This window comes from Ziziphus jujuba, chromosome 1 (assembly GCF_031755915.1).
Source record: "Ziziphus jujuba cultivar Dongzao chromosome 1, ASM3175591v1".
Taxonomy (NCBI): Eukaryota; Viridiplantae; Streptophyta; class Magnoliopsida; order Rosales; family Rhamnaceae; genus Ziziphus; species Ziziphus jujuba.
In genome coordinates, this window is record NC_083379.1 from 36,296,938 (window position 1) to 36,308,219 (window position 11,282).

The 11,282-nt window shown below is 30.8% G+C and overlaps 1 long non-coding RNA gene across 3 annotated transcripts; it reads right to left on the bottom strand.

The window, feature by feature from the left end:
* Nucleotides 1-517: 517 nt before the first annotated feature.
* On the bottom strand, nucleotides 518-5,345 carry LOC112492954 (uncharacterized). Of its 3 annotated transcripts, none has more exons than XR_003057365.3 (3): nucleotides 4,898-5,193; nucleotides 1,689-1,827; nucleotides 518-870 (listed from the first exon to the last, which is right to left on the bottom strand). It is a non-coding gene; the product is annotated as an uncharacterized LOC112492954 (long non-coding RNA). The 3 variants fall into 3 exon arrangements; XR_007241849.2 differs by lacking the exons at nucleotides 518-870; nucleotides 1,689-1,827 and adding exons at nucleotides 2,976-3,725; nucleotides 5,200-5,345 and having other exon boundaries at nucleotides 4,898-5,109; XR_003057364.3 differs by lacking the exons at nucleotides 518-870; nucleotides 1,689-1,827 and adding an exon at nucleotides 2,976-3,725.
* Nucleotides 5,346-11,282: the final 5,937 nt, after the last annotated feature.

Below are 11,282 nucleotides of genomic sequence, written 5' to 3' on the forward strand. Positions count from 1 at the left end.
GAATATGGACGAACATCTAAGATTTAGGTAATTTGCATCAACTTTTCATTTCAATTAAGGTCTAAAAATGTGCTAATCCTTCACTTACTTGAATTGGAAATGCAACAGTAATTGACATTGACAAATAAAGTATGATCCGCACAAGCATAAGCGGCCTTTCTATGAGCTTAGCTTTTAGGACTAATGGTAACATGATAACTTAACATATCATTTATACAGAATTTACTTAATGTAATAAGTTCAAAACGTCTAGTGATTAAAATCAGTTCTATTCCAATTTCACAGAACCGCTTGGGATGAGAGAGGGAGAATTTTGTTGTCTTGCGTGGTCCATAGAGGGAAGCAATAGTTATTACATTTAACCACGAATTTGTTTTGGGTTCTACAACGAAGAAAAACAAAAACTTATGGTAGATTCCATCCCTTTATCCAACAATTTAGTTTCTCCACGAGGTTTACTTTCTCTAGCTTTCTCTTTCCATAAAACATATGCCTAAGTCACTTATTCGAACCAAAATGTTTAATAATATTTTATTTTTTTATTTTTTATTTTTTCCCATGTTCATAGTTTGACTTCCTTCTTATAGTGTAAATTTTTCCACCAAAACGTAGGATTACTTGTATTGTCTTTCAAACAAAGCTAAAAAGTTTCTGCCCCCAAAGAAAATGAGTCTCCTAAATAAATTAACACTAGCCACCAGAAACTTTCGAAAAGAAGACACACTGTACGTAGCCTTGAACATACTAAAAATTTACCTGCAACACACTGCCTCAGATGACAAAAGTAGTTCATTGGATCCCTGGCGAAAAACAAACAGGCTGCAAAACCTTTATACAACAACCAATGTGTCTGCCCGCCCTTTGGAAAACCTGAAATTTATACTTATATTCAATGAAAATATAACAGAAGGTAATGAAGGCATAAAACATATAAAAAGTCAAATTCATTTTATTTACTGTTCAATACAGAACTTCATGCAGAAGTTTGAAAGAGATTAAGAATGGATTTATGAACAACCTTCAGGTTTGTTCCACTTCTTTGCGTTTAATCCATTTTTCTCCCAGTGGTTTTGTTCATGAGAACCAGTGATCAGAATAACCTTTTATTGAACACACACAAGTCCTCAGTGGTCGGACCCCTTGGACGCACACAGAAATATATTAATCCAACTATTACTAAAACCTACCAAGTTGAGATGACATGCTAATATTCAACAAATTTCTTCCATAATTTCAGTGCTTCCAGTGTAAAGCAAATTTACCTTAAAGTTGCCAATTAACAAATACACGCACATCAAACTATCAATTACAACTGCTGGATAATATATATCATGTTCCTTCCCAAATGCCATTACTGTGATCATTGGGAAAAAATATTCTACATTCCCTAAGAGAATGAAGCAGTTATTTAACAGACATCATCAGTTAGAATCTTAAGAGTTGAAATGTTTTGGTGCCAGTATGAAGAATAAAATCAATTACTCCATTGGGATGACATGGTTCTATGCACGGATAAAGAATATCTCTTAAAATTACACCAAGTATATAGATAGATAGATACAAGCAGATAGATACAAAATGAAGCATAGTGAATGAACCCATTAGACAGATCATGAAGGCAAGACCAACAATATTCCTACATAGGAAATTCAGCCATGGCAGTTGAGTTAAGGGGGACAAAGACCTACCTTCACCAAACCTGCTTTGCCAAGGCTGTTTATGGTAAAAATCACATCCTTGATGGGGACAATGTAAAGGGGATTGACGCATAAGATGCAGGAAACCAATGTAAGAACTGTCAAGTGTCAACTCCACCAAAACGAGTTGCTTAGGGAAAAGAAAAATACGTTAATTTCCCAAATGGCCATGTTGCAGAAAAAGTTGATATGTCTATTCAACAAAAGCTCAGTATTTATTTCTACTCAAATAAATTATATAAAAAGAAAATTAAAAAATAAATAAATAAATGAAAGCAATAACATGTGGAAGTCACAAAAGAAGAGAACAAGGACTGCGAATAAAAAAGGGGTGCTTCATAAGAAAAATGTACATCTTCAATATGCCAATCACATTGATAAGTATATCCGATTTCTGAAATTGTCATAATACTATTATTTAGGATACTGGAAAATTGATTACTGAAAGAGAGATTAATGAAACATAGGAATGCTACTATTCCTGTAGATTATCTCATCAGGTTATCGTCACATTTAAGAATAATATGTACCTGGTCAGAGATGGTCAGATAAGTCCATCATATTCAAATGCACCATGTACTGGACAATAAAAGTGTTTCTCTCCCCAAATACCAACAGGCTCTTTAACAGTCAAGCAGGACTTCACATTTACCAAAAACTTTAAAAAATAAAAACATCAACCAGGACTTCCCGACATTGAAATTTGAAACCCAAAAACTTTAAAAAATAAAAACGTCAACCAGGACTTCCTGACATTGAAATTTGAAACCATTATTCTCGGTCATCATTTCTTGCATAGAATTATCTGATGAAAGAGGCAAATCAAAGTCAGTATTTGAAAGAAATTCGCGCTGCAACCTGCTTAATCATTACCAAGGAACAGACAACAGGGATATGCACTAATTGTACACATTTCCCAAAATAAATCCAAAGAGAAGAAAGGAAGAAGGAGCAGTAAAAGAAGTAAAAGAATCGCTATGTTCTTCCTTTGCAGAAATGATAAAAACCAAGTAAATCGATCACAAAATTGTGTGGGATGAAAAGAAACTAAACATTCTCCAAATAATGTGATATGGAAAAGTCAGACGTAACTGGCTCTGTAATGATGTTATAAGCTTGAAGCATGTTTTAAACAGCTTCCAGACTAATATGATATTGTTATGTAGTATTTCTAGTTATGTAACAATTCTAATCAAGAATTTTACAATGTTAACCGACTAGAATAGGTAAGCAACATTGTCGTCCTTAGCATCAATTTCTAGAATTGTGGCAATGTTGTTTAGCAAAAATTTCAGAGTACTTTCAACAAAATTTCAAACAAAAGAACAATGTTAATAGTACAATAATCTTGTTTTCACAGTAGAATTCAATATACTTTGTTCTCTCATGAAACATTGATTAAAAGAAAACATGAAATATAAATAGTAGCCTTATCCACATCAAGTGAAAATCCAAATTATATGACTTAGTGCATCGTATTCAGCCTCTTTATAAGATCTTGCCACAACATTCCGAATCTATCTACAAGTGGCTAAATTTCCAAAAACAAACATACAGCAACTAATAGATCTTCTATCAGTAAAGCTTTCCCAATCAGCATTATAGGGACATATAAGATTAATCACAGCTAGTTAATCTTTTTATAAGTCAGAGTCATATCAACTGTGGCCTTTATATTTATGATAATTCTAAATACCGTTTCCCAGTGAACCACTTTTAGCACTTCTGTAAGTGGACCACTAACAGAAAAGCTAATGTCTGGTACAGTCACAGTTAAGTATATCTACATTTCCAACAAAGCTCATGTATCTCATTTTGTCAATAATTTTGAACTATCACTTCCACCGATAGTTTCAGTATTTGAGCTATCAACACCACCAAATGCAAAGGAATGAAACAAACCTGGGCAGTGTTGAGCACGGTGTTCCTGAAGTCAGGTAAAATGCTCACTGACCATGGCTGTTTATCATAAGTTTGGATCACATCTATACCACCTCCCTTAATCCTTGAAATTAAATCAGGCCACATCTGACACCATGTAAAAGTCCTTAGGTACATGCTTAAGAAAAGGATTGAAGAAAAATTACAGGAAAGGATTACAAGAGAAAGCCAGTCAATAAGTCTTGGAAAAAAAACATGCTCAGAAGAGTTTCAAGGATGATCATATAAAAATATTTTTTGCATTTTAGAAGTATGATAGCCTACCAAGCAAAGATTTCAAAATGGGAGCTTGGAATCAAACCAAAAGGAAAGGATAACTGTAGCAGAGCAAACTCAGTCTAGAAATTAGATAAATGAAGGTAGGCCAATGGAACCAATTAATATGACAGCTTAGCCAGAACCATGTTAAGTTTTAGAGGAACAAAAACCTAGAGTACCAACCTTTTATTACCACAGAAAGTTAATTAATGTGAACCAAAATGTAAACCGAGAAAGAAAGCAAAAACAAGAGACCATAAAGTCAAAAGGCCTAGGAGGGGGAAAAAAATATATTCTTTCCGTCTATCTTAAGAGAGTTTTGGCGCAAAGGTGTTGTGAACTTCATATGGTATTCAGTTTAATGGAACCCTTCTATTATAAGAAATGCAATGCAGCCCAGTGCTTGCTCTGCACACCTTTATAACCCTTCTATTCAAGGTGAACTTACAAAAGAACCAAATTAACATTTATAATTTTATATCACTACACAAATGTCAATTAGATTAAATTAAATACTGCAGAACCAAATGCAACGTTCATGGTTATCAAAATAGATGGAAGTGTTAGAAACCAACATGATGAATCCAAGACTATGTCATAGTCTCTATGTTGTGCAGCATGTTAGCTTCTATTTAACTAGGTACAATTGAACTCCTCAGGCAAAATATTAAACAACATATTCCACAGTTTCAGCAAAATCCCAAATGCAACAATTGATCAAAACTTCAAAAACTGACCAAATTTGGAAATGCACACTCACATGCATGTATTCAAAAATAATACCAAACTTTGATTTCACTGACAATACAGTTTCTTCAAAAATTATTTAAAAAAGAAAAAAAAAAAAAAAAAAAAAACAATTGCAACTACCGCTAAAACGATGGAAGAATCCCAAACAACACAAAAATTAAAAAGGACAAAAAAAAAAGGGTCCAAAATGAAATTTCATTTCCTCATAAAAATTCGAAACACGAACAGAGAGTGGAAATCAAAATAAGTACCTCCAAAGTGGCGCGAGGGTAGTGGATACGAGCAGAGTTGAGCAAGCGGCGTTAAGCCATCAATGATCAGAGCTCTGCGACCATAACTGACACTTAAATGCTCGAAAAGCTCGGCTGCGACCAGCGAAAGGTGAATTGCCAGAAACTCATGAGAGAGATCGAAGCCATCGCCGAACTATCTGCTTCACCATTCTCCCTCTCCGCATGAAACCCTGTACAGAGAGAAAGAGAGCGGAGTTTACAGACTCCAGATCATGAAGCAAAGAAAATAAAAAAATAAAAACAAAAAAAGAAACTCGGACCACTTTTTTTCTTTTTTTGGTGAATACTTGGACCACAAAGTTGTATTTCACCATCCAAATTTGTATTTCTTTTTTTCTTCGTTGTTTTTTTTTTTTTTTGGTTCTTTTTTAAATAGCTTTAAATTTTATTTTTTGAAAGGAGAACGCAGCAAGCACGACACTTAGAATACCACTGACAGCTATCAAAGACAGCCGGCTCTAGACCTGGCAATTTAGATCATGACACGGCAACACGATTCGAAAATGACACGGAATAAATAGATTTGAGTTTATTATAAATGGATTCGGATCATAATCGGGTCAACCTGTTTAACACGATTATTAATCGTGTCATTTTCGGGTTGACCTGTTTAACTCGAAATTGACCCATTACGACCCATTTATTAAACATGTCAGTTTCAACCCGACACGATTATATACCTATTACAACCCATTTAAATTTAATTTTAAATTAATATTTTATCACTAATATAATATTTAATAACTAAAAAATATTATAAATTAAAAATTTTATAAAAATAATTTTCTATTACTAATTTTTTAAAAACAAAAAATACATCTTTAATAAAACAAAAACATAAAAATAAAAAAATAAAATAAAAAAAATTTCGGGTTAATAGGTTAATTTTCGGGTTAACGGATTAATAGGTTAGTTTTCGGGTTAATAGGTCAATTTCAGATTAACGGGTTAATAGGTCAACACGACCCGTTAAAATAATCGTGTTAAACGGGTCGTGTCGTGTTGACCTGTTTATAAACAGGTCGGGTTAGTGTTTTAGGTACCTGACACGATTAATAAATGGGTCGTGTTCGGGTTAGGCATTTTTGACACGATTATTAAACGGGTTGACACGAACACGACCCGCCAACCCGAATTGCCAGGTATAGCCGGCTCTTTTGGGATTTGATTGTCTTATCCTTCTCCATTAGCAAATAATTTTAAATTTGAAAATAAAGTTGAAAATGATGGAAAAAGAATTCAAAAGTTGAAGTCTGTACAGAGTCCTTTTAGTATTGCATCTATAATTTCTTTCAGTGATTCATTAGTTTTTCAAATTATAATTGATTCTCTAAATACTAATTGATTACTGTTTGGATCATAAAAATTTTTTCTAATATTAAATACCTTGGCTAAGGGCTGATGGCTTTGTGAAATTAAAGTTGGTGATGGTTCTTTGGAAAAAAAAAAAAAAAAGAAGAATGTCTTAGATGATGCTTTTTGATAATGTTGGTTAATGGAAGGAAAAAGAACTGGTGGCCAATGGTTTTAAAAGTATGTGGCTAGTGAGTTTTAGAAATTGACTGGTTAGAGGAAAGGGTTGGTCGACGGGTTTGTTAGTAGAAGAGAAAAAGCTTTGCCGATGGAGTAATGGTTAAACTCAATGTGAAAAGGAGCACTTCAATCGGCCAAGTTTTTTTTTTTTTTTTTTTTTTTACTCAATTAGCCATGTTGCTTCTTTGGCTAAAAGTTTTCTCTTGGCTAGTTGACATTGGCTAACGGACATTAACCAGTGAGTTTTAGTTGAGGGATAGGTTTTGGAAGGAAGTTGAATAGCTTGAAATATTCTTGACTAGAAAGGATTGAAATATGCTTGGCCAGTAGGCTTGCCAAAAAAAAAATGGGCCGGCTAATGGTTTTTTGTTTAAGTAGTCGATATTTTCATCTTAGTTGATGGATTTTCTTAAAATGGTGATTGATTGTTTTAATTGTCTGACTTGTCAAACCAAATCCTAGTTGAAAGTTGTGGTTGAACTTTATTAGAATTGTTTTATAAAAAAGAAACAACATGTGTTTTATTAACTTCTACTTTTAGTCTTTTTTTAGTTAGGGGTTTGTAAAAAAAAAATTTACAGATAATATTCTTTACTATACAAACCGATACAGATAATATTCTTTACTATACAAACCGATAAAACAAAACGATCTCTGTTAAAAATTGATCACATGATAGTCATGTAATAAATAAAATAATTATTTTTTTTTATAATTTCATGTTTTTTAAAAAAAATGGATCCAGTGAAGCAAGATTAAACAAGGAAAATTTTCTAGTACTCCTATAACACTGTACAACTGGATACTCCTTCAAATCAGATTATTTTTCCATGTCGAATAACAGGTCGCCTTCTTCACTATCAGCATCTTTCTTTCCCAAACACTGCTCAATCACAGCCATCGCTTTCTCTCTTCTACAATAAAAAGTCAGAATCCTCACACAAATCTTTTTTCTTCTACACCAAAAAACTATAAAAAATGTGCCCAAAACCAGATCTAAAACCACCACCTCTCATAATTTGCAAAAGGGGCTAAGACTTGCTCTCTCTCTTCCACAAATAGATCAGGAACCACCACATTTCATAATTTACAAAAGGGGTTACCGATCCATTCATCAACACCTGTTTGCCATATGTGTCCTCTAAAGAAGTTTACTGTATTTTCTTAAAAGAAAATTCAATTTTTGAATTATTTAAACAAAGATCTAATACCGATTAGTTTTTGAGATTTTTCCACTTCCATTATTTTTACATTTTGGGTTGACCTTCAATGAAAAAGAAAAAAGAAACAAAGAAGATTTGTTTGTTCAATGAGACTTTTATCTTACTATTATTAAAGGAGGTTTTGTATCTTACACTTTTTTTTTTGGGGGGGGGGGGGGGGGGGGGGGGAAGAGAAAAGAGCACATCGAGATCATCCTGGTTGTGCATTTTTAATTTTGGACATAAAAGAAATAGGCTTCTATGGATTTTCAGTTTAAAAGAAAATATGATTGGTTGTAGAAGAGAGAGGGTTTGTTTGCAAAAGAGAAGAGGGGGGGGAGGGGGAGGAGAGAGAGAGAGAAATATGTGGAAACTGTGTTTGGAAGATAAATAGGTTGTAATTGAAGATAATGGCCTACTATGTGATGTGGAAAAATAATCCACATGGCTTCAAATCATTAGTTATAGGCTAATCTTATTGAACGGGTGATGCTTAAACATGAAATTTTAAAAAAATAATTATTTTATTTGTCACGTGAGTTTAAATAGTAAAGGATGTTATCTATCTATAAAAAAAAAATTTATCTCCTGACTTAAAAATGATAAAAATAGAGTATACTAAAATGCATTTTATCCTATAAAAAAACATAATATTAGAAAAGAGATATAATAAAGTAAGTTAACAATTAAAAAGATAAAAGTTAAGCTGAATTGAATTCTCTAATATGCCTAATAAAAGAGTTCTACCATAGGCACAAAGACAAGCTTCATCAGAAGGAAAAAGTCACTACTTTACCTTCAACAAACAACCTTTTTCTTTATGGAATTATCTTTTTTTTTTTTTTTTTTTGGGGGGGGGGGGGGGGGAATTTCATTGTCTTTGTTTTTTTTTTTTTTTTTTTCAGCTTTGCTTCAATTATTCTGTTAATTTTTTATTTCTGTACTATTTAATTTAGTCTTTTTTCATCGCTACATTTTATTCTAAGTTATCAAATTCTTTTTTTTTAGGCGATAAAAACAATCTTCTAGAATTATTAATGTTTTATGTTTTTAAGAGTATTTTCAATGGATTTATCTATTGTTAAATTTGTTTTGCAACATTAATAAAATAGATAGTTATTAAAAAAAAAAATCACCAATAGTTATGTTTAAATACCATATCAAACTGATATAGTGAAAAAAAATAATAATAATGTTACTTTTATAAAGTTTATCAAACATTCTGAAATTTTTTAAGTCAATTTTTTTATAAAAAAAATTAAAAATGAAAACATTTAATTAATTAATAGTTATATATGCATTTATGCGCATTATTTTGAAAAATAATTTTAAAATTGACTATACATTTATGCCACATAAATTTGATAATGTTAATTTATATATCATATAAAGGGTAATCCACATTCATTATTGAAGATACTCTAACAATAATTATTTGGTTTAATTACTATTATTTAGATTATTATCCCATTGGCACACTCGCATACACAAACTTACAAGTTATTTTAACCAAATTACTAATTGATTTGTTTTTGTCACATTACTAATTGATTCTTTTTAATAATGGTATCTATACGACTAATTAATTTTTTTTTTTTTGGGGGTGCGGGGGTAGGTGTTATGGCAAAGGATCCTCTCATTTTCAAGAAATGAAGGATTTCAAATTACGTTAATAAAATTGTGTCATATCAAAAAAATTTGATGCAAGGATTTGGTTTGTGTCATCACTAAATTGGAAACAACTTTATCACTGTAACAATTAATATTAATTTTAATTTATAGCTTAAAATATTTGGAAAAAAAAAATCAAGTATGAGGAACAGCCTAATAACAATATCAAACACTCTTCGCATGTGTGAGATATTGAATTTGATTCACCTAATAATTAAAAATAAAATAAAATAAAGAAATCAAATATGACAAACGAAATTATAATTGTTAATTAATTAATTTAAAAAATCCTAAAAGATAACCAAAATAATATATAATAAGATTTTCCTTTAATTTATTTTATTATTTAATTTGTATACTTATTAACAGAAATTAAAATTTTTAACATTATTAATTTTTAATTTTTAATAAATTCACTAAAAATTTATATGAAAATGATCATATATCGCAGGGCAACAGAAATGAAACTTTCTAATTTTGTTAGAAATAAATTTAGCTCATGGAATTAAAATTGGAAAAAGAGAATTAGCAAATGATTGTTAAAAATAAAAAATAAAAAAGGAAGAATAAATGGATTTATTATTATGCAATAAAAATAAATTTATAATTTAAAGTTTAATTAATTAGGATTTGTTAGCTATATTTTTTTTTGTCAAATTAAAAATTAAAAAAATAAAATTGTACTAAAATAATGAAACATTGTAAAATAAAACAAAAACATGTACTAAAGGCAATTCTAATAACTATTATTTTTGCTACAGTGGGCCATTGAATTTATTTTTTAAAACAATTAAGAACCTGGATTGGAATTTGGACAAGAAGCATTACCAAAAACAAATACGAAAAGAAAACCAAAGAAAAACTTAGAAGACGTAGATTGGAAAAAAAAAAAAAAAAATAAATAAATAAATTGAGAATGGGCTGAGAATATAGAAAAGCAAAATTTGGTCCACCATCATTAACCGAAACGATTGAAACATACCATTTCTATCAAATAATTACTTCATAAGCCATTTACATTTCTAAATTCAGGTATTAAAACGAGGGAAATTGTTATAAATGAAAATAATTGCTTTTATTTAAAATGTCTATATTACCTTTAATTATTATTTTTTTTCAATCAATAAAACTTTGTAGGGATTTTATAATAATATCATTTTATATATTGTTTTCTATAAAAACTTTCAACAGTCTCTCTCCCTGATCCTTTTCGGCTTCCCCACCCAACACGCTTCCTATTGTTAGGGTTGAATACGTAAGTTGTCCATATAATTGTCATCTGTCAAAGAAAGCAAATAAATCGCATGGCAAGCTCAAGAGGAGTCCTCCACGTAACAGCCAGCTTACATCAATGGCTAGGTCCTAACTACCCGTTTAAACCAGTGGCAAGTGGACCACGGTTAGGTTCTAACTACTACCACTCTGAACCAGAAATTGAAACCCTTGAAAACAGAGATGATAGTAGTTAAGATAAAGAAAGAAGATCAAAGCAAGGAAACAGCAAGACGAATATCAGACGACACACATGGGATCAAGGACGTAACCAGGATTACATAGGTGGTGGGGCCAAATTTTACATTCTCTAACGTTTTATATCTCTAGCTTTCTATTATTTTAATAGGTTAAATATCTATATAATTGAATTAATTTTAACTTTTTTTTTTCTATTTGTCATATATAAGTAATTAAATTGATTTAAGCATTATATTATACGAACTGTAATAAAGTAAACAAAATATATCATAATTAAGTTAATGAATTATAAATAATAAGCAAAAAAATACTAAGTCTCTTTATTTATAAACAATTGAAAAGAGAAATTTCATTGTAAAATGGACTATAATTTGTTTTTGTTTATTGTTCTCGCACATTGTAAAATAGTATTATGGAGGGAGAAAAGCATTCAATTTTTCTTCCAGCATTATAAAAACTTTAAA